The sequence below is a fragment of the Ranitomeya variabilis genome, chromosome 2 (assembly GCF_051348905.1).
Source record: "Ranitomeya variabilis isolate aRanVar5 chromosome 2, aRanVar5.hap1, whole genome shotgun sequence".
Classification (NCBI taxonomy): Eukaryota; Metazoa; Chordata; class Amphibia; order Anura; family Dendrobatidae; genus Ranitomeya; species Ranitomeya variabilis.
Window position 1 is genome coordinate 1,110,026,727 of NC_135233.1, and position 20,237 is coordinate 1,110,046,963.

The 20,237-nt window shown below is 45.7% G+C and overlaps 2 protein-coding genes across 2 annotated transcripts in view; one reads left to right on the forward strand and one right to left on the reverse strand.

The window, feature by feature from the left end:
* The window catches only part of LOC143808847 (uncharacterized), a 42,939-nt gene extending 40,396 nt beyond the window's left edge, over nt 1-2,543 (forward strand). Inside the window, exon 2 of the mRNA XM_077291956.1 lies at nt 1,684-2,543. The gene's annotated coding sequence lies outside the window, so the exon portion shown is untranslated. The remainder of the gene's footprint in view (nt 1-1,683) is intronic.
* Nucleotides 1-20,237, reverse strand: part of TRIM54 (tripartite motif containing 54) — a 113,282-nt gene that overhangs the window by 72,562 nt on the left and 20,483 nt on the right. The window lies entirely within an intron of this gene.

Below are 20,237 nucleotides of genomic sequence, written 5' to 3' on the forward strand. Positions count from 1 at the left end.
GAGCACAAGGTGAGGGATGGCCGGGAGTTCTCACTGCTGCTGGTTAGTATCTGCAGAGCAGCAGTGTCAGGAGGCAGTGTGTCCATGACAGCAGTGACTTAGTGACTTCCTGGTCGGTGCAGTGAGTGGCTGAGGAACCTGATCCTGCACCGACCAGATAGCGGGGAGCTGCATCACAGGCACTAATTCACTGCTTGTAATCACTGACCCCAGACACCTCCTGCCATCACTGATGCAATATCTCCAGGCTCAGAGTGACCAATGACCCCAGCCTTCCTCCTGTTCTGTATTTTGTATTGCTGCACTTAATATATACAGTATAATTCTGTATAATATGCGCACACAAACAATATAGTACACAGATGTGTATTTTATGAGTATATTCCACTTGTGTATTAAACATAGAGGTATATACTGGCTCATTGATAAAGGCAACCACTGTATGTCCCTTTTGCCTAAAGGTACCTTCACACATAACGATTTCGTTAACGATATCGTTGCAACGTCACGCTTTTTGTGACGTAAGCAACGATCCCGCTAACGATCTCGTTATGTGTGACAGCGACCAACGATTAGGCCCCTGCTGGAAGATCGTTGGTCGCTGGGAATGATCAGGACCTTTTTTTGGTCGCTGATCACCCGCTGTCATCGCTGGATCGGCGTGTGTGACGCCGATCCAGCGATGTGTTCACCTGCAACCAGGGTAAACATCGGGTTACTAAGTGCAGGGCCGCGCTTAGTAACCCGATGTTTACCCTGGTTACCATTGTAAAAGTGAAAAAAAACAAAACACTACATACTCACATTCCGATGTCTGTCACGTCCCCCGCCATCAGCTTCCCTGCACTGTGTAAGCGCCGGCCGTAAAGCAGAGCGGTGACGTCACCGCTGTGCTCTGCTTTACGGCCGGCACTTACACAGTGCAGGGAAGCTGACGGCGGGGGACGTGACAGACATCGGAATGTGAGTATGTAGTGGTTTGTTTTTTACTTTTACAATGGTAACCAGGGTAAATATCGGGTTACTAAGCACGGCCCTGCACTTAGTAACCCGATGTTTACCCTGGTTACCAGGGGACTTCGGCATCGTTGAAGACAGTTTCAACGATGCCGAAGTTGTTCCCCTGATCATTGGTCACTGGAGAGAGCGGTCTGTGTGACAGCTCCCCAGCGACCACACAGCGACTTACCAACGATCACGGCCAGGTCGTATCGCTGGTCGTGATCGTTAGTAAATCGTTTAGTGTAACGGTACCTTAACAAAAGAGGACGGTATGAAATAAAGACCAGGGCACTGTAAATAACAGTACTGTATATAACGAGAAGGCACTGTGTAATAAGAGATGGTGTTACACATAACAAGAGAGGGCACTGTGCAATAAGGGACTGGTGCTCTTTATAACAAGAGAGGGCACTGTGTAATAAGGGGCGGCAATATACATGAGAGGATACTATGTAATACATGTATACTGTATATCTGTACATTGGTAGCCATAAAAGGAGGGGGGCCCAAACACATTTCTTGCACAGGGGCCCCAAATCGTCTGTGTCCGCCCCTGCTGTAAGACGTTTAGCAGATTCTAGATATACAAGCTTCTAATGATCCGTGATCACCATAACCAGATGAAAGCTCACCTGATTGCCAAGAGATCCCTGTTACCTATGTCATAATTTTTCTTTGCAGTTTTTTTTAGAAAAATATGCACATGGACACCATTTACCAGGAGACGCACCCTGCGACAATCCAGCTCCCACTCCCATCTCAGACGCGTCAACCTCGACCATAAAACGTTGAGAGATGTCAGGCTGTATGAGGATCGTCACAGATGCAAAACATCTCTTCAAGGTAGTGAATGATTCATTGGCCGGACTGGACCACTTGGAAAAATTTGTCCCCTTCCTGGTCATATCGTCAGAGGTTTGGCTTCTACCGAAAAGTTTTTGATGAACATATAGTATCAGTTGGCAAAACCTAAAAACCTTTGTAATGCCTTCAAATCTTCAGGATGATCCCAATCCAGTACCGCCTGGACTTTCGCAGGATCCATTCAAAAATCAATGGATGATAACACATATCCTAGAAAAGGAATCTCCTCAACTGAGAACATGCACTTCTCAGGTTTGACCTATAATGTATTATATTGGAGTATATGTAAGACCTGCCTGACATGTACCTGATGTGACTCAAGGTCAGGTGAATAAATTAGGATGTCATCCAGATAGATAACCACGAATCTGCCTACCAGGTGACTAAAGATGTCATTTATAAAGTGTTGAAAGACGGCGGGCGTGTTTGTCAACCACAATGGCATCATCAGATTCTCATAGTGTCCCTCAGGTGTATTGAAAATAGAGATGAGCGAATATTTCAATGTTCGGTTCGGATTATGATCAACAAAATTTGCAATATTTGCCGAACATAACCGAACACCATTTATGTCAATGGGAGGCAAAAGCAATTGCATGCACAACATCTTATAACGGCCCCAAATGCTGCCAAAACACATCAAATGAGGGACAGACACCAGGAAAGTGGCCTCAATTCCCCCACAGTACAGATTGTAGCATGGCACTGCAGCAATCAGCCAGGCATGAGGTATCGGGGTCTGAGGAAATAGAAAAAAATCCAGCTCAACGAGGTGGTGAAAAAGCAAAGTCTTGGTACTTTATTCACTTCATATCAAAAAATAGAGGATAAAACAACAGCACAATATAATTAAAAACACTATCTACGCGTTTCTGGTGACATAGCACCCTTAGTCATGATAACTTTAGTGCAGCCTGTTCTATGCTTTTATCGGGGTCTGAGACAGCATTTACAGCTCACAGTCAGACGAGGTGGGTGAGGGATCGGTGTAGACCTCCTGTGCTGGGAGCCCTGATACCACATGCAACATCTCTACCTGCTTTCATGCTGAGCCACACTCAGGTGGCACAAATATCAGTTTTGTAGCCTACCATGGTCAGAAACATTTCAGGATAGTAACACGGGTAGTTGAGTCCAAGGAAGTGGAGGCCTGACGGTCTCGGAGGCCTACTGCTACAAGCAACAGACCCAACCAGGAGTGTTCACATTTACAAAAAATATTGGTAGACGCCACAAAGGTGGCATCAATTTCACCACAGTAGAAATAGTAGAATAGGGACCGACAGGTCTTTCACTACACCCAATCCAGCAGATGTAGACTAACCATGACTGTTCACATTTCCACAAATCAGTGTTAACATCAGCAGCAGCAACCACAGCAGGCACAGAAGCCACACTAAAGATATCACAGATTGCAGTTACCTGACATTAATGCATCACACTAAAAATACAATATCACCTAGCCTGTACAGTTTGTGATTGGAGATCCATGACTTGTTCATCTTGATGAAAGTTAAGTGGTCCACACTTTCTGAGGACAGCCGGCTGTGCTTATCCGTCAGAACACCACCAGCAGCGCTGAAGACACGTTCTGAGAGAATGCTGGCTGCTGGACACGATAAAACCTCCAAGGCGTGTGAGGTGAGCTCAGGCCACTCATCCATTTTGGAAGACCAAAATGTGAAAGGGTCCAAACCCTCCCTGATGGTATTTATATTTAATTCTAGATACTCCTGCACCATCCTCTCCATTCGTTCATCACGTGTAAGACTTGGACTCTGTTGTGCTGGTGCACGAGCTGATCTAAATAGAGTGTCAAAGAACTCATAGAAATTGCTTCTTACACTACTGCTGCTGCAAATGTTTTGGCGTTGACAAATTGATGTATACGTCATGACATACTGTGTCAGGGTTCGTTGCTGCTGTCACAGTAATTCCACCATGTCGGCACATCGCATATCAACCTGTTAACTGGCATGGACAAAGACCTCTGTATCGATGCAAGTCGATGACCTAAGGGGTGCGAACGGCGGAAATGAACACACAGTTTCCGTGCTTTCTGGAGCAGCTCATCCAGGCAAGGTTAGTGACGGAGAAAACGCTGTACCACCAGGTTGAGGACGTGAGCCATGCAAGGCACGTGTGTGAGCTTGCCTCGCCGTAGGGCTGCCACCACGTTCGCACCACTATCGGACATGGCCTTCCCTGGATGTAGGTTCAGCGGAGGCAGCCATTGATCAAACTCAGCCTGGAGAGCTGACTACAACTCTTCAGCTGTATGACTGCGATCTCCAAGGCATATCAATTTTAACACTGCCTGATTGTGGTGAGCCCTGGCTGCACAGTATGGAGGTGGTGGGGATTCGCTCAGCACTGCTGGAATGCATGTCTCATTAAGGCAGAGGATGAGGGCGCAGGTGGTAGGCCTTAGAGGAGATAGAGGAGGCAGAAGAAGTGGAGGAAGTGTTAAATGTAGGGGTTTGTCCTGCAAACCTTGGGGATTCCAAGACTTGTGGAGCAGGATCTGCCACCACAGCCCAGAATCACCCAGTGTCCAGTCAGTGATATGTAATGCTCTTGGCCATGCTTACTCGTTCAAGTGTCTGTGGTGAAATGCACCCTGGCAGAGAGGCACAGCTTTCTTAGAAAAGCAATGGCATAACGTAACCTCATCATCTTCCTCCTCAGCTGACCTACTCAGCTGTTTGCCTCTATATTCATGCCAACTGGGATCTGATCTAACACCTCATCATCATCATCCTGTGTTATCACATTCCTCGCCCTTGGAGTCTCCCTCCTCCTCTTCCGGGCCTGTACAGTACAGTCCGCGTGTGCCTCAGATATCTGAGTCTCATCAAGATCACCTCCCCCTGGGGGTTATCATCTGATGACGAGGGTCAGGATGCTGGACGGACCCTACTTCGTCCTGCCCCGGATCCAAGCTTAAAAAAAATGTGTGCATCAGTGCAGTTTTCGTCCTCTTGACTCTGTGAAGCTTTTGAGTACATTTCTGATGACCATGGCATAGAATACGTAAACAGTTCTTCAGCCTCACCCATCTGTGGTTCCGTACAGTCAGTTGTACGATTGGAGAGTTGGGACGTGGGGGGAAGCAAAGGGAATTTGGGTGCCAGCTCTGTGGACTCTACTGGGTGTGATGTTGAGGTGGAGGAAGAGGAGGAATGGCCACTTGAAGCTGCGCTTGCCATCCACACGAGCACATGCTCTTTCTGGGCCTCATCAACAAGGTTTACAGCTGTGCGTCTGCCAAAGAAAGGTAGTGGAGTAGCCAGTCCAGTAAAAGAAGTTGTCAGTTGTCTTTGCATAGGACTTGACGAGGTTCACTAGTGTTTTCACAAACATTACCACCTATCCCACGTACACCTTGAACACCAAGCCTAATTCCCCTTTCACCACTTTTTCCCAGTCATGTGGCTTAGATAGTGTAGTAGGAGCACAGTATTAGCAACAAAAAATTAGACTTTTAACTCTGCACCAACTTTGCAAACAGTAGAATTTCAGCGACAGTAAATTACAAGGTGAAATATGGCATGCTGAATCGCGTTAGTCCCAGAAGAGAGAATTGTTGGAGTGTGGATGAGGCCTGTATGAGAAAGAAGATATGCTACAAACAATTTGAAAGTGAGATTTCCCCTACTGTATGACGTTAGTAACAGAAGAATTTTTTGGTGGCCTATGGATCAGTCCTCTATAACACACGAAATGCTACAAACAATTTTAACCCCTTAGCGACCTTTGACGCATACGCTGCGTCATGAAAGTCGGTGCCAAAACGACCTATGACGCAGCGTATGCGTCATGGAGGGATCGCGCTCCTGCAGATCGGGTGAAGGGGTTAACTCCGATTTCACCCGATCTCCAGGAACAGGGGGAGTGGTGCTTCAGCCCAGGGGGGGTGGCTTCACCCCCTCGTGGCTACGATCGCTCTGATTGGCTGTTGAAAGTGAAACTGCCAATCAGAGCGATTTGTAATATTTCACCCAAAAAAACGGTGAAATATTACAATCCAGCCATGGCCGATGCTGCAATATCATCGGCCATGGCTGGAAAACCTAATCTGCCCCCACCCCACCCCACCGATCGCCCCCCCAGTGCTCCGGTGCGCGGTCCGCCCCCCTAATTAGTTCTGTCCGCTCCTGCGTCCTCCTGTCCGCTCCCCCCGTGCTCCGGTGCCCCCTCCCTGTGCTCCGGTCCCCCCCCCCGTGATCCGATCACCCCCCCCTACATACTTACCTGGCCTCCCGGTGTCCGTCCGGCTTCTCCATGGGCGCCGCCATTGTCCAATATGGCGGGCGCCTGCGCACTGCGCCCGCAGAGTCTGCCGGCTGGCAGATTCGTTCCAGATCTATTTTGATCACTGCGATATAGCCTATCGCAGTGATCAAAATAAAAAAAAGTAAATGACCCCCCCCCCCCCCCTTTATCACCCCCATAGGGAGAATAATAAAAATAAATAAAATATATTTATTTTTTTTTCTGCTAGGGTTAGGGTTAGAACTAGGGTTAGAATTAGGGTTAGAATTAGGGGTAGGGGTAGGGTTAGGGGTAGGGTTAGGGCATATGCACACAGTGCAGATTTGGCTGCGAATCCGCAGCGGATTGCCGCGGATCCGCAGCGGATCGGCCGCGGATCGGCCGCGGATCCGCAGCGGATTGGCCGCTGCGAATTCGTAGCAGTTTTCCATCAGGTTTACAGTACCATGTACACCTATGGAAAACCAAATCCGCTGTGCCCATGGTGCGGAAAATACCGTGCGGAAACGCTATGTATTTTCCGCAGCATGTCAATTTTGTGCGGATTCCGCAGCGTTTTACACCTGTTCCTCAATAGGAATCCGCAGGTGAAATCCGCACAAAAAAACACTGGAAATCCGCTGTAAATCCGTAGGTAAAACGCAGTGCCTTTTACCTGCGGATTTTTCAAAAATGGTGCGGAAAAATCTCACACGAATCCGCAAAGTGGGCACATAGCCTTAGGGTTAGGGTTGGAATTAGAGTTAGGGTACCGTCTCACAGTGGCACTTTTGTCGCTACGACGGTACGATCCGTGACGTTCCAGCGATATCCATATGATATCGCTGTGTCTGACACGCAGCAGCGATCAGGGACCCTGCTGAGAATCGTACGTCGTAGCAGATCGTTTGGACTTTCTTTCGTCGCTGGATCTCCCGCTGTCATCGCTGGATCGTTGTGTGTGACAGCGATCCAGCGATGCGTTCACTTGTAACCAGGGTAAACATCGGGTTACTAAGCGCAGGGCCGCGCTTAGTAACCCGATGTTTACCGTGGTTACCAGCGTAAAAGTAAAAAAAAAAAACAAAAAAACGTACATACTCACATTTCGGTGTCCTTCAGGTCCCTTGCCGTCTGCTTCCCGCTCTGACTGTCTGCCGGCCGGAAAGTGAGAGCACAGCACAGCAGTGACGTCACCGCTGCGTTCTGCTCTCACTGTACGGCGGCACTCAGTCAGAGCGGGAAGCAGACGGCAAGGGACCTAAAGGACACCGAAATGTGAGTATGTACGTTTTTTTTTTTTTACTTTTACGCTGGTAACCACGGTAAACATCGGGTTACTAAGCGCGGCCCTGCGCTTAGTAACCCGATGTTTACCCTGGTTACCCGGGACCTTGGCATCGTTGGTCGCTGGAGAGCAGTCTGTGTGACAGCTCCCCAGCGACCACACAATGACTTTCCAACGATCACAGCCAGGTCGTATCGCTGGTCGTGATCGTTGGTAAATCGTTATGTGAGACGGTACCCTTAGGGTTGGAATTAGGGCTAGGGTTGGAAATAGGGTTAAGATTAGGCTTGTGGTTAGGGTTAGGGTTGTGTTGGGGTTACAGTTGTGGGTAGGGTTGGGATTAGGGTTAGGATTAGGGTTGGATTTAGGGTTACGGGTGTGTTGGGGTTAGGGTTGTGATTAGGGTTATGGCTACAGTTGGGATTAGGGTTAGGGGTGTGTTGGGGTTAGTGTTGAAGTTAGAATTGAGGGGTTTCCACTGTTTAGGCACATCAGGGGTCTCCAAACGCAACATGGCGCCACCATTGATTCCAGCCAATCTTGCGTTCAAAAAGTCAAATGGTGTGCCCTCCCTTCCAAGCCCCGACGTGCGCCCAAACAGTGGTTTACCCCCACATATGGGATACCAGCGTACTCAGGACAAACTGGGCAACAACTATTGGGGTCCAATTTCTCCTGTTACCCTTGCAAAAATAAAAAATTACTTGCTAAAACATAATTTTGAGGAAAGAACAATTATTTTTTATTTTCACGGCTCTACGTTATAAACTTATGTGAAGCACTTGGGGGTTGAAAGTGCTCACCACACATCTAGATAAGATCCTTTTGGGGTCTAGTTTCCAAAATGGGGTCACTTGTGGGTTTTTTCTACTGTTTAGGCACATCAGGGGCTCTGCAAATGCAACGTGACGCCCGCAGACCATTCCATCAAAGTCTGCATTTCAAATGTCACTACTTCCCTTCCGAGCCCTGACGTGCGCCCAAACAGTGGTTTACCCCCACATATGAGGTATCAGCGTACTCACAACAAACTGGGCAACAAATATTGGGGTCCAATTTCTCCTGTTACCCTTGTGAAAATAAACAATTGCTTGCTAAAACATCTTTTTTGAGGAAAGAAAAATTATTTTTTATTTTCACGGCTCTGCGTTGTAAACTTCTGTGAAGCACTTGGGGGTTGAACGTGCTCACCACACATCTAGATAAGTTCCTTGGGGGGTCTAGTTTCCAAAATGGGGTCACTTGTGGGGGGTTTCTACTGTTTAGGCACATCAGGGGCTCTGCAAACGTAACATGATTCCCGCAGACCATTCCATCAAAGTCTGCATTCCAAATCGTCACTACTTCCCTTCCGAGCCCCGCCATGTGCCCAAACAGTGGTTTACCCCCACATATGGGGTATCAGCGTACTCAGGAGAAACTGGACAACAACTTTAGGGGTCAAATTTTTCCTGTTACCCTTGGGAAAATTAAAAAATTCTGGGCTAAAAAAATATTTTTGAGGAAAGAAAACACATTTTTTATTTTCACGGCTCTGCGTTATAAACTTCTGTGAAGCACTTTGGGGTTCAAAGTGCTCACCACACATCTAGATAAGTTCCCTTGGGGGTCTAGTTTTCAAAGTGGGGTCAATTGTGGGGAGTTCCTACTGTTTAGGCACATCAGGGGCTCTGCAAACACAACGTGACGCCCGCAGAGCATTCCATTAAAGTCTGCATTTCAAAACGTCACTACTTCCCTTCCGCTCCCCGACGTGTGCCAAAACAGTGGTTTACCCCCACATATGGGGTATCAGCGTACTCAGGAGAAACTGCACAACAACTTTTGGGGTCCAATTTCTCCTGTTACCCTTGGGAAAATAAAAAATTGTGGGTTAAAAAATCATTTTTGAGGAAAGAAAAATAATTTTTTATTTTCATGGCTCGGCGTTATAAACTTCTGTGAAGCACTTGAGGGTTCAAAGTGCTCACCACACATCTAGATTAGTTCCTTGGGAGGTCTAGTTTCCAAAATGGGGTCACTTGTGCGGGAGCTCCAATGTTTAGGCACACAGGGGCTCTCCAAACGCGACATGGTGTCCGCTAATGATTGAAGCTAATTTTCCATTCAAAAAGCCAAATGGCGTGCCTTCCCTTCCGAGCCCTGCCGTGCGCCCAAACAGTGGTTTACCCCCACATATGAGGTATCATCGTACTCAGGACAAACTGGAAAACAATATTTGGGGTCCAATTTTTCCTATTATCCTTGGGAAAATAAAAAACTCCGGGCTAAAAATCATTTTTGAGGAAAGAAAAATATTTTTTTATTTTCATGGCTCTGCGTTATAAACTTCTGTGAAGCACCTGGGGGTTATAAGTGCTCACTATGCATCTAGATAAGTTCCTTGGGGGGTCTAGTTTCCAAAATGGGGTCAATTGTAGGGGAGCTCCAATGTTTAGGCACACAGGGGCTCTCCGAACGCAACATGGTGTCCACTAATGTTTGGAGCTAATTTTCCATTGAAAAAGTCAAATGGCGCGCCTTCCCTTCCAAGCCTTGCCGTGCACCCAAACAGTGGTTTACCCCCACATATGAGGTATCGGCGTACTCAGGAGAAATTGCCCAACACATTTTAGGATCCATTTTATCCTGTTGCCCATGTGAAAATGAAAAAATTGAGGCAAAAACAAATTTTGTGTGAAAAAAAAGTACTTTTTCATTTTTACGGATCAATTTGTGAAGCACCTGAGGGTTTAAAGTGCTCACTATGCATCTAGATAAGTTCCTTGGGGGGTCTAGTTTCCAAAATGGGGTCACTTGTGGGGGAGCTCCAATGTTCAGGCACACAGGGGCTCTCCAAACCTGACATGGTGTCCGCTAACGATGGAGATAATTTTCATTCAAAAAGTCAAATGGCGCTCCTTCCCTTCCGAGCCTTACCATGTGCCCAAACAGTAGTTTACCCCCACATATGAGGTATTGTCGTACTCAGGAGAAATTGCCCAACAAATTTTAGGATCCATTTTATTCTGTTGCCCATGTGAAAATGAAAAAATTGAGGCTAAAAGAAAATTTGTGTGAAAAAAAAGTACTTTTTCATTTTTACGGATTAATTTGTGAAGCACCTGGGGCTTTAAAGTGCTCACTATGCTTCTAGATAAGTTCCTTGGGGGGTCTAGTTTCCAAAATGGGGTCACTTGTGGGGGAGCTCCAATGTTTAGGCACACGGGGGCTCTCCAAACGCGACATGGTGTCCGCTAAAGATTGGAGCCAATTTTTCATTCAAAAAGTCAAATGGCGCTCCTTCCCTTCCGAGCCCTGCCGTGCGCCCAAACAGTGGTTTACCCCCACATATGAGGCATCAGCGTACTCAGGACAAATTGGACAACAACATTCGTGGTCCAGTTTCTCCTTTTACCCTTGGGAAAATAAAAAAATTGTTGCGAAAAGATCATTTTTGTGACTAAAAAGTTAAATGTTAATTTTTCCCCTCCTTGTTGCTTCTGCTGCTGTGAAACACCTGAAGGGTTAATACACTTCTTGAATGTGGTTTTGAGCACCTTGAGGGGTGCAGTTTTTAGAATGGTGTCACTTTTGGGTATTTTCAGCCATATAGAACCCTCAAACTGACTTCAAATGTGAGGTGGTCCCTAAAAAAAATGGTTTTGTAAATTTTGTTGTAAAAATGAGAAATCACTGGTCAAATTTTAACCCTTATAACTTCCTAGCAAAAAAAAAATTTCTTTCCAAAATTGTGCTGATGTAAAGTAGACATGTGGGAAATGTTATTCATTAACTATTTTGTGTCACATAACTCTCTGGTTTAACAGAATAAAAATTCAAAATGTGAAAATTGCAAAATTTTCAAAATTTTCGCCAAATTTCCGTTTTTTTCACAAATAAACTCAGAAATTATCGACCTAAATTTACCACTAACATGAAGCCCAATATGTCACGAAAAAACAATCTCAGAACCGCAAGGATCCATTGAAGCGTTCCTGAGTTATTACCTCATAAAGGGACACTGGTCAGAATTGCAAAAAACGGCAAGGTCATTAAGGCCAAAATAGGCTGGGTCATGAAGGGGTTAAAGTCAGATGTCCCCTACTGTATGATGTTAGTAACAGAATTTTTTTTCTGTGGCCTCTGGATCAGGCCTCTATAACACACTAGATGCTACAAGCAATTTGAACGTGAGATGTCCCTTACTGTATGACGTTAGTAACAGAATAATTTTTTGGTGGCCTCTGGATCAGGCCTCTATAACACACTAGATGCCACAAACAATTTGAAAGTAAGGTGTCCCCTACTGTATGATTTAGTAACAGAAGAATTTTTTTTGTGGCCTCTGTATCAGGCCTCTATAACACACTAGATGCTACCTATTCTGACTCTTCATGGTAGTGTGAGTCTCTAAATCCATAGGCATCAATCCCTTAGATAACTGTATGATTTTTGTACTCAAAGGATAAAAATATCAAATATTTATTGGTTATCAGTAAAATAGTAAACACCATAGATACAAATATATTAAAAAAGTTATATGGACAAACGATTTATATAGTGAAGGACACAAACAGAAAAGTCCGACACAATTGCTTGTATGTAAAAAGGACCGGGAATTCAATGATCGTAATATACATATTGCAGCACTGTCACAGCACAATGGGTATATTTAGGGTTAATTAAAAACACATTATCACCATAGCTATGGCCCTATATAAATACCCAGATCTTTAAACAATATGCATCACAGCAAAAAATAATATCTCACCCAGGTGTATCTGTGCAATTGGTCAGACAACGCAGCCCCAACGCGCGTTTCGCGTGGGCTTCCTCAGGAGGCCGTGTTTGTGTCCTTCACTATTTAAATCGTTTGTCCATATAACTTTTTTAATATATTTGTATCTATGGTGTTTACTATTTTACTGATAACCAATAAATATTTGATATTTTTATGGGTAGTTTGGTACTCCTTTTTCCTTTGTTTATAATTATATTTTGGAGTATGTTTTATGTCTGTCTTTAACAGTGCTGGTTTCTATTAATTTTTTTCTGGTTGTTCTTATTTAATGATTGTTGTACTCGCATAAAAAGCATCCTCAGATAGTTCCAACTCGGCTACACTGACTTGTAATTAGAGTCCAGGAGAAACAGAGTTAATTTTCTCTAAAAATCTTGTATTAAGTACAATGCAGCAGGTGGAAAGAGTAATCCCAAAAAGAGAAATGCACATGTACATCCAAAATGGCTACAGCAAACTGAATAATGAGGAAGAAGGGAGGTGCAAGGGCTAACATCATGAACTACAGGAGAGAAGAAGGGACAAACTTCAAAGGGCAGGGCTTCTGCCTAGCAACAACAGAATGCAATGCATAACACAGATTACAAACAACAAGCTGTTCCCATTCATGGGACACAACACTCCCCGTCTGAAATCTTCAGATTTCACAATGTCTCCAAACAATATGACGAGTCGTTACTGTCCAACGCCAACATGGTACCTGAAAAGAGGAGAGAGAAGAAAACAATATGCAACAATATTGCAACAATTCAAGTCCATACTTGAACGATGATGCATAGTCCTTGAATAAAAAATGAAAAAGGAATATGAGTTTGATAGAAAAAAAACATCTTCGAGTTGGTGAAGTTGCAACAAGCCAACTCCTCCACCAACCCAACAATCCAATGGTAACATTGAATCCACGGGGAAGTGTTCCAAGTCCGGTTGCACGCAGAGCATTTTATGTCCTAACACGACTGGGATATGAGGAAGTAAGCTCCCCTTGGCTCCATTACCTCTTGACTGTTAGAGATAATCTTGTGGAGCCTGAGATTTGATGAAGAGAGCATTTCCTGAGTCCTGGAGAGCAGATTGATTGCCTCTTCACTCGAGGATAAAGACTTGAACCCGTCGTCCACGTTGAAGTTCTTCTCTACAAACTGACGAGCATCACGTCCATATTCTTTCTCACCTTCCTGAGCGGCCCGTCTCAGTCCATAGGTCGCTACAGCAGATGAAGGGCTGTTGCCGAAGACATATACCTTCATCCGGTAGTCCACGACCTCGTAGTGGATGTCGTTGCCATTGTGCTATAGGAATCTGAGATAGTTTCTACTGTCTTCCCTCACGATGAAGCAATGAAACATTGGCTGGATGTCGACCATTATCGCCATGGGTTCTTGCCTGAAGCGAATCAACACTCCTATGAGGCTGTTGTTCATGTTGGGTCCAGTAAGAAGCAAATTGTTGAGGGAGATGCCTTCGTACTGAGCACTGGAGTCAAATACCACCCTGATCTAGTTAGGTTTCTGAGGGTGGTAAACCCTGAAGGATGGAAGGTACCAGAATTATTCTCCTTCCTTCAATGGTGGTGCGGGTTCTGCATGATCTCTGTCAAAGATGTTTTGCATGAACTCGATAAAATGTCATTCCATCTCTAGCCTTCTTTTTAAAGTGCGCTTTAGAGAAGAGAACCTTGGTGTTGAGCAAATGGTGCATCGGAGGACCATTGATTTACTTATGTACCTCTGTGTAAACAGAGGATGTCTCTCCAAAGTAGAATCAGAGTTTCGGCGTTGTGATCGAGAGCTGGAATCTTGCTTGCTACAGTCTTCAGGTGAGGGTGATGAAGAGCAGCTTCTGGAGTTGGGATCTCTTCCTTGTTGGACTGTATCTGATTTCACTCGACGAGTGTGGGTAGAGGTGTTTGTATGGTATTTTCAAGAAGAGACGTTACCATGAGACCACTGGCTCTTCTTCCGAAGACTTCTGAGATGCCGCTGCAGGTGCCCAAGGTGTAGGCGTACACACTTCCCTTTAAATTGAACAGATCGAAGAGCTCTGACCTTGCTAGTGATCGATTGATCTGATCGTCCAGGATGATATACACCATCACGGCCTTCTCTGGGTGACCCTTGGGATATACCTTAATCAGGCAAATCTTCGCACAAGACTTGTCCCAAAGACCTTCTCCGCAGATTTCTGTGCATGAAGAAGATACTGCGAGATGACTTGCTGCTTGACCTGTACTCTCCCTGCCATGGCTTGTAGTGGGAGAAGGCGTATGTGTAGGGATAAGCTGGGATGGATGGAGCACTTGTACGTGGTCCTTGCTGTCACACTCCATACACTTGGTAGTAACCTTACAGTCCTTAGCAAGGTGTTCAGCACAATATCTGAAGCATACTCCAAACTTCTTTAGAAGCTCCTTGCGTTCTTGGAGCGGTTTCTTTTTGAAACTGTTACATTTCTTCAGCAGATATGGCATCTTGTGGATGGGACACTGATGGTTTGGATTCTTGACACTTTCACCCTTGTTGCCCTCGTCAGGAACCGATGCTGGTGTGGGAAGAATGTCAGTCTTTTTTACCAATACTGGGCCTCTACATTTTTTGTCAATTTGACAAGGGCTCTCATATTTGGGAGCGGATGAAGCTGTGTAGGTTCTCCACATGTGAAGCTTGGGTCGACCTTACACTCTGCAATGTCTTTGACGAACTCGCTGAAGTAGGAGAATGGAGGAAAGAAAACCTGGTGTTCCTTTTTGTAAGTTGTCCCTAGCGTAGTCCACCTTCTTTGCACATTATATGGCAGCTTGGCGACTATGGGTTTCACCCCACGTGCAGTCTTCAGGTAGCTATTGACTGGAGAGGAAATAGGAAGTGCATGTGCTGATCCTTTAAGAGGGTGGGAGTGCACGTGCGCGTGCCCTAAGGACATGGCTAGAGGACCGGCTGGAAGCATACAGAGCATGGGGAAGGGAAGAACTTTCCGCAGCACAGGTGAGTGAAGTGACCCAGAGACCCTGCCTGTCAGAGCAGAACTCCAGCGTGGTGCTAACACGGACATCTTGTTTTAACGCCATTTTGACACTGTAACAGCGCAGTGATGCTGGCACTGTTACCAGCTAGATTTTAGCTAGTTAGCTAGGCGGTTGTGTATCAGTCAGATAGTGTAGTTAACTAGTGAAATAGCACGCTGTATCACACTGTGTCATTTTGTTGGGTTGAAATTAAGCTGTCTGCAGATCTCACGCACATAAACAAAACATTTTTTCTGTTGCTAAATGTAATAATGTAATACAGTAGGGGACCTGACTTTCTACTTGTTTGTAGCATCTAGTGTGTTATAGAGGCCTGATACAGCATGCACGAAAAAATTCTTCTGTTACTAACGTCATACAGTAGGGGACATCTCACTTTCAAATTGTTTGTAGCTTCTAATGTGTTATAGAGGCCTGATCCAGAGGCCACCAAAAAATTCTTCTGTTACTAACGTCATACAGTAGGGGACATCTCACTTTCAAATTGTTTGTAGCATATAGTGTGTTATAGAGGCCTGATCCAGAGGCCACCAAAAAATTCTTCTGTTACTAACGTCATACAGTAGGGGACATCTCACTTTCAAGTTATTGTTAGTGTTGTGTCCTATGAATGGGAACAGCTTGTTGTGTGTTTTCTGTGTTATGCATTGCATTCTGTTGTTGCTACCAGTAGATGAAAGGCCTGGTTTATTGCGGAGGGGCTATCATATGTGAGGCTTGTGGTGCTTTCTGTTTCTTGACTACTCCCCACACAATATGACGTCGAAACCTCTCCAGAAAAAAAAGCAATAGGCCAAGCTTAACACGAGCATTTAACCACTTTTTGTTACTCCGCTCCTGCCCTCTAGGTTGAACCTAAATCTCCTCCCCTTACCTCTAGTAGCTAAAATCTCCACAACCTAAGATGTGTCATAACTCATTAATGGGGCCCCTGCTATGCCTTAAGACCAAACACAACTTTCTACATATCTCTATACCCCTGGGTGCTAGAATGGGTCGAGACTAGTGATGAGCGAGTATACTCGTTGCTCGGGTGATCTCCGAGTATTTGTAAGTGCTCAGAGATTTAGTTTCTTTTGATGCAGCTGAATGATTTACAGCTGCTAGCCAGCCTGAGTACATGCGGGGGTTGCCTGGTTGCTAGGGAATCCCCACATGTATTCAAGCTGTCTAGCAGCCATAATTCATTCAGCTGCAGGGACGAAAACTAAATCTCCGAGCACTAACAAACACTCGGAGACCACCCGAACAATGAGTATACTCGCTCATCACTAATCGAGACCCATGCAGGCGTTCGCCATGTTCTGGGGATCGCAGAAATATACACGATGTATGGCTTGGACTTATAGCATCTCCTTAACTCCTTATGGAAATATGTTTCTGGAATATTCTAGAAGGTGTCTGCAGCTTGAACAGGACTCTACATGGCAAACAGGCCTTTGTCCTGCTCTGAGCTGGTCAAGGTGTGTCATTCACAGCCTTTGAGACTTAGTCACTCTGCTGAGCTAGGTGCCAGCTTTCTCCATGAGGCTTTGAGCCCAGTTTCCTGTCAGTGCCAGGAAAGGGATTTATAATCCCAGGCCAAATAAGATAAAAATGATTGGTATGAAATTATGTCTTCAATATTCTTCACACCCTCATATGACTGTCGACGGAAAAAAAAAAAAAGTTATGGCTCCTTGTCATAGAAAAATTGAAAGCCATAAGGCATCTCCAGGGAGGGGGCATTCACCCCCGCCCCTCTCACACAGAATCTCCAGAAGGAGAAAGAGCTTACAATCTAAAAGTTGACCCCAGAAGACACTCTATGTAGCTGCTCCTTTGTAATCAGGTAATTAAGGAAACTCCTAATGGCTAACACATGTGAGACAAGGCACCAGCAATGTGGAGAAGCAATTTTACCATCAAGATAAGAATTGGGAGAAACATAAAGACTTGTGTCCATTGTCTGCTTATTAGAAAATTAAGAAGGGAGGTTTGCATGAACTGGGTCGATCTGATAGCTAGGAAAGTCATATTTTGGGAAACGTAATGAAGTGGCGAACATGAAGCATGATTTCACGTCGCTGGCAGTGGCCAGGATCCCTCCAATTGAATAAGGACCTGATAAATGAGGCTACAACTGTCATCTTTGGTCTCTATGTGAAGATAAAGTCACGATAAAACATGTGACTGCAATATTTAGAGTCTGCGACCCTCAGGAGCAAAAATATTGTGAATGTAGGGAACCCCATAAGTTTCTGAAACTGAAACCACATCCCATGGCCAGCCCATTTAGGAGCTGCCAAGGTGGGGTGTGTAGCTGTAACGTAGGAGCTAATAAAAAGGTCTGGGGTCATGTAGGCAGTCTCTGCGGTCATGTAGGCAGTCTCTGCGGTCATGTAGGCAGTCTCTGCGGTCATGTAGGCGGTCACTGGGGTCATGTATGAAGTCTCTGGAGTCATGTGAACATATATTCCTTTAAAATTAGTTTTTATTTTGGCAAAGACTAAAAACACCAAATACACCAGTGCAACAAACAGTATTAAAAAAAGTTTTCACCTGGGGTACACGATATATTGTTACTCCAAGGTGAATAGGACCACTCACAGGATCATGTAAACAGGTCCTATGTGCATAGTTATAACCAAGCTAAAACCAAACCAACACAGTAAGGGTTAATTTCCAAGGAAAATCACCAAAGCATGGGATTATTACAATAAGCCTTTATTTATAGGTCTGGCAATAGTTACAAAATGTGCAAATACATATAAAATTAATTATAAAATATCCATTCAAAAGATAGCGCGGCACCAGGATTATAAAATGTGTAATATCTTTCCCCACTTATATCAAGGTAATCTCACTTGTGCTATACAAATCAATCTTTGTGTAATAAAATGTGAAAAGGAAAAATCAAAACCAAAATTTGGAAAAAGTGGCGTGCACTATTACAACATATATAATAATATAATATAAAGTGACTAAGTGCAATTTCAATTACCAATTATTACTGTGCAAAAAGGAAAAGAAGTTGAGAAACCACTCATTAGGTGTCAGACTAAGCTGAACACGTGTATAGATAATTGTATAGCAGCAATATGGTTATATCTACCTGGGGGGATTTTAGATCCTGTGCCAGCGTCTCACCCGACGCGCGTTTCGGAAATCGTTATCCTTCGTCAGGGTCATCTAGGCGGTCCCTGGGGTCATGAAGATGTCGCTGGTGCCATGAAAATGTCGCTGGTCATGTAGGTGGCCTCTGCGGTCGTGAAGATGTCGCCGGGGTCATGTAGGCAATTTCTGGGGTCATCTAGGCGGTCCCTGGGGTCATGTAGGCAGTCTCTGGGGTCATGAAGATGTCGCTGGGGTTATGTAGGTGGTCTCTGGGGTCATGCAGACATCACTGGGATCATGTACACGGTCTCTGGGGTCACGTAGATGGTCTCTGATGTCAAACAGATGTTGCTGGGGTCATGCAGGCAGTCTCTGGGGTCATGAAGACGTCGTGGGGGTCATGTAGGCGGTCTCTGGGCTCTTGTAGATGGCACTGGGGTCATGTAGACGTTGCTGGGGTCATGCAGACATCACTGGGATCATGTACACGGTCAGTGGGGTCACGTAGATGGTCTCTGATGTCAAACAGATGTTGCTGGGGTCATGCAGGCAGTCTCTGGGGTCATGAAGACATCGTGGGGGTCATGTAGGCGGTCTCTGGGCTCTTGTAGATGGCACTGGGGTCATGTAAACTATCTCTGGGTCATATAGACGTCCCTGGGGGTCATGTAGATGTCACTAGGGTCATGTTGGCAGTCTCTGGGGTCATGCAGATGTCACTGGGGTCACATAGGTGATCTCTGGGCTCTTGTAGATGGCAGTGGGGTCATGTAGGGAGTCTCTGGGGTCATGTAGGCAGTCTCTGGGATCATGTAGGCCAGGGGTGTCAAACTGCATTCCTCAAGGGCTGCAAACAGGTCATGTTTTCAGGATTTCCTTGTATTGCACAGGTGATCATTTAATCACCTGCACAGAATGATTCCAGCACCTTGTGCAATGAGAAGGAAATCTTGAAAACACGCATGGTTTGAGGCCCTCGAGGAATGCAGTTTGACACCCCTGATGTAGGCAGTCTCTGGGGTCATGTAGATGTCACTGGGGTCATGTTGGCAGTCTCTGGGGTCATGTAGGCAGTGTCTGGGGTCATGTAGGCAGTCTCTGGGGTCATGTAGATGTCACTGGGGTCATGTTGGCAGTCTCTGGAGTCACGTAGATGTCACTGGGGTCACATAGGTGATCTCTGGGGTCATGAAGATGTCGTTGGGGTCATGTAGGCAGTCTCTGGGGTCATGTAGGCAGTCTCTGGGGTCTTTTAGGGACCCTCATGGGGAGGGAGTGTGTGGACATCAGCAGCAAATGTTCAGGCTCCCTACAGCGTCACCACAGGCAGACTGCAGTATTACATATTACCCATTCAGATGAATGAGACCTTCTCTATAACCTGCACAGTGGTAAGGAGCCAGATCAGAGGACCCCCAGATCAGAGGACCCCCAGATCAGAGGACCCCCAGATCAGAGGACCCCCAGATCAGAGGACCCCCAGATCAGAGGACCCCCAGATCAGAGGACCCCTTTCTCTACCTCAGGGGGTGTCCAGCTCCATAAGACACTGCAGTGGTCAGAAGTGAGGGGCTTGTGAGGAATTTAGCTGCATCCTCTCGGTTTAGCGGGGCAGTGTTGGTTCCTCACACAGACCGAACGTGCAGATTCTGTGGTTTGGGCTTTAGTCTGGGGGTGAAGGCGCTTGAGGCTTTTCCTGCGGTGTGAGTACGAGGTCCATGAATCTGTGTACAGACGAACTGTCGGCTGCCCTTGTAGGGCCGGCACTGCATGAGGACTAATATGGACGCACACAGCTGTGTGGGATGTAAGCTCCTGTCTGTTTCTGGTCTCTGATGTCATCTACACTTCAAAGAATCCTTCTGGTGTAATTCATCGACTCTGTGCCCATGGAGCTTCCACTGTATCTGCTCTTCCCCATGCAGTGG